Here is a 4,117-nt window from a genome sequence, read left to right as displayed (position 1 = left end):
TACGCTGCGATAAATTAAGATGTCCGATAAAAATACGAAAGGAATTGAAATCTCATATACAAGATAACTCGGTAAGGTAATGGATGAACATTCGCATAATATTCCACATAACATCCGTGATATTGCGTCGCGAAATTGATTCGCAGACTCATGGAAAGCCGTTAGAAAGCGGATATAATATGCATTGGAATGCGCGAGGTAATGCTTAATAACGATCATGCCGACCGTCCGTTGACTACTAGTGAAGACTACCGGCCATGCCGCGTGCTTAGAACAGAAAGTTATTTTTTTCGAGAAAATCGCGACTTTTGAACTGAAAAAAATATTTGATTGAATTAATTGAAATTCTTGTTAAAAGTGAACAAATCAGAACTTTCTGATTAAATCTATTAAAATTCTAGTTGAGATTATTGGAATTCTGATTGATGTAATTAGAATCTTTTAGTTCAGTTTTCAACCAGATATTTTTCTTCTCAGTGTGGAATGCTCGATAAGTATCGCGGGACGAGGTAAAATTGAGATAAGCTAAAGGTATTTAACGCGTCGCGTCAGGACCGAATGAATTTCAACATGGAAAATACGCTCGAGAGCAGGAAAAGAATCTGTATTTCCCTGTGGTATCGACAGGCTTTCATCTATCTATTACCTACATCCTTGTTAAAATTTATCTCCGAGAAACTCGGACAATGCAATGGATTTCCGAGTTTCCGTCACAATACGCGCGTCTATTCTAACCGCAGTCGTTCAAGGTTTCGATCATCTACTTCGATGCACAGAGAGAGAGAGAGGGAGGGAGGGAGAGAGAGAGAGAGAGAGAGAGAGAGAGAGAGAGAGAGAGAGAGAGTTCTATAAGGAAACCTATAGATATCATAGGCGACGATGCACGTGCGCGAAACAAACGTGTGGGACGACTGTGCTATGATAACTGGAATCTCTGCTCGATGAAGAACCGTTTTACTCACGCGAGAATGCGTCGAGTCATAATGACCAATTCTTAACGCGCAGCCGCGATACACTCGACACAGTCTCATGTATCAGTGGAAACAATATTTTTTGAGAGATAATTAAAATCGCGAATTGTATGATTCGATAATTTCGCATCACACACCAATGAGCCCGATATTGTTTATTGATGTCGACATGAAGTCGTTTTAATTATTGCTAATTCGATATCGAAGGTACAATCATTCCGTCGTCCGTTTGTTCGATACGCTCCATTTCAGATGAAATCTCATGGAAGTCAATGTCCAGCTGCTGAAGAGACTTCCCTTCTCTGCAAAGTGCGATGTGTGAATTCCATCCTCACTCGGCTGCATTATCGCGACGCGATATAAAACGTTGGTCATCGCAGGATTCATTACGTATCGAGCGACGACCACGGACATAAACCGTGATAAGGGAAAAGAGAAAGAGAGAGAAAGAGAGAGAGAGAGAGAGAGAGAGAGAGAGAGAGACAAAAGCGCGCGTCCGCGAGTCGTCGCATCTTATCTAATACCTACATCGAGCGACGAGATATCGGATGTCACGTTCGAGCGTTCGAGGTTCACAGCGAAGGGTCGCTGTCCCCGTCGTCGCTGTCTAAGTGGCCACTGGCCGCGAGCACGGCGACAGCAGCCTCGTGTCGGCTGGACGTTAACCGTGCGTCGATGCGACGCGTGGTACATTATGCACGCCCGCGCCCGCGGTGCGTAGTACGTCGTCAGCGTCGGCGTCGTCCACGCACGTCCCGCACCTCGTCGTACCTCGTGCACGTACACGCGCGCACACATATAGTATGCAGAGACGTTGCCGTTAATAGGCGATGTTAATCGAGCGAGCGCGAGGTAGTCGCGTATGATTATATTACGATAACAAGGACAACATGCGCCGCCACCTTTTTCGCGAAGGGAACTAACCACTGCCGCGCCGCCGCGCCGCCCGCGGCGTCATCGGGGGTCGAATGCGGAGGGGTAAGAAAGTGCGCAGTAAGGAAAGGACGGACGGGACCCCGCCCGCCACCACCACTCCCCCCCGGCGTCGACGCTTCTAGACAACCCTACGTGACTAACTCCGTCGAATTTCTTTCCACGTAATCCATTTATTTTTTTTTTTCGCCTTATATTTTTATTAGCTTATATAGGGCACAGAAATTAGAAAAAGGTAACAAAGGCCGCGAGAATATTTTTCGTTCAATTTTTTTTATTTTTAAAAAATTTTATAGTAATAGTGAATGTATATATGTTACGGAATATATACATGGAAGCAGATATTTCAAAGTATCTTGAGACTTCTTGAAATCTGAATTAGAACTGTATCAAAAAATTTTGTTTTATTTCAATTCAAAGGCACTTTAATATATAATTCATATTAAAAGATTAATTTTTTTCAAAATTTTTTCAAAATTATTTTTCCAACATGTACATTATTATGTACATCTGATCTCGATAGAAACTAAATAATTTCAACGGATGTCTTCAAATTTGATATACAACAGGGTTAAAGGGATTAAAACAACGTATCTTTAAAGGGAATGCTATGGCATCGGTTATAAATAAAAGGAATTTTTGCTGACAAATATGAGCAACGGTCTCGGGAGAATATGACGCAATTTCGAGATGGAGAGGAGCGTAGGGATCATAGAGCCGCCATCCAACGGTGGGGCCGGAAACCGATCGAGCCCCTTTCTATTGTGCAGCACGATGATCAACGGAAGAATTTGCTTTTTAGCTAACATCCCCTTGCTCATTAACATCACTATGCGCCGTCGTATATACAAGGTTATAACGTATACAACGTATATAACATCGTATAAAACTGCATTTCAAGCTTTTATGCTTATTTTATAGATGCACAACACACTCTTGCCAAGTGCGTATTTATTCGATAACGCATTTATGAAAACTTATTCAGCAAGCTCTTTGAGATTCCTATTCAACGACCCGAATGCTAAGTATAATATGATCAAAGCGAAGAATAATACAAGAATAATAATGCAAGAATGTAACGTCGGTTCAAATACTTGGTATAGATTCGATAATCAATCTACATTGTTCGACAATCGATCTATACGACGACTAATCATTAGACGAAAATACAGAAAATGGAAAAAAAAACAACGAGAAATGGATGACAATCGTTTAAGAGGTGATAATACGCTACTTTATTATCGAGAAAGACAGGCTCTTACAGTATACTTGTCTAAGTACAAGGTATATATCTACGTTGGAAGGATATTGGAAGATAGCGCACGACCGCACCATTTAGAAACAGGAACAATGAGAAAAAAAAACGAGATGAGAATAGAAAGAGAAAGAATGGAAGAGAGATGGGAAAGAAATGAATGAGAGAAAATGCAATTATCCTAGAGCGAAACTTTAAAAGATGAAAAAATGTAGCATTTTCACCCTTGTGAAAATGCTACATTTTTTCTTCTATTATAAAACAAAATATAATTTTAAAATATTATATTTCTTATATTAATAAAAAAAAAAATGATGAAAAAAACTCTTGAGTTAATGATTTTAACCTTCAACTTAAGTATTAGTAGATAGGGTACTCGGAATATCTCATCAAACAAATTCCTCTCTCTCAGTCTCTTACAGTTATATATTTTAGTAGTATATATATGGAGTTAAATTTACATTCTTACGATAAAGGAATGTAAAAATAATGAATTTTAAGACTTCTCGGCAATATATACTTTTTATTTTCCTATCTTAGAATAAATTTTTTTCACGATAACTATGCGTGGGGTATTGCGATCATTTACCTACTTAAAAGTTAACTAAATAATTTATCGCAATGAGTCATAATCATTAAGTCGACAATTATGTTAGATCTCGGTCTCGATATAGTGTGGCGAAATACGCGAGTGGTTTTAGGTCCGTGCAGCGTTCCTAAGGTGCACACATGCGGTTCAAATGAAATATAGTTCCTGGAAAGTACGTGCAGCAAACACACATACCTATGTACGTGCGCGCATACATACATAAAAACAAGCACACGCATAGGTACGTCCGAACACATGTAGATACGTAAATCGCATTCACAGCACTATAAGTAGTTTGCATATTTAACGACGGTTTCAATGGAAGAAGGGTGACGTCGCCATTTGCTTCTCGTCTCGTTGTTACAACGC

This window comes from Atta colombica, unplaced genomic scaffold (genome assembly GCF_001594045.1).
Source record: "Atta colombica isolate Treedump-2 unplaced genomic scaffold, Acol1.0 scaffold127, whole genome shotgun sequence".
Classification (NCBI taxonomy): domain Eukaryota; kingdom Metazoa; phylum Arthropoda; class Insecta; order Hymenoptera; family Formicidae; genus Atta; species Atta colombica.
This window is presented reverse-complemented; position numbering follows the sequence as displayed.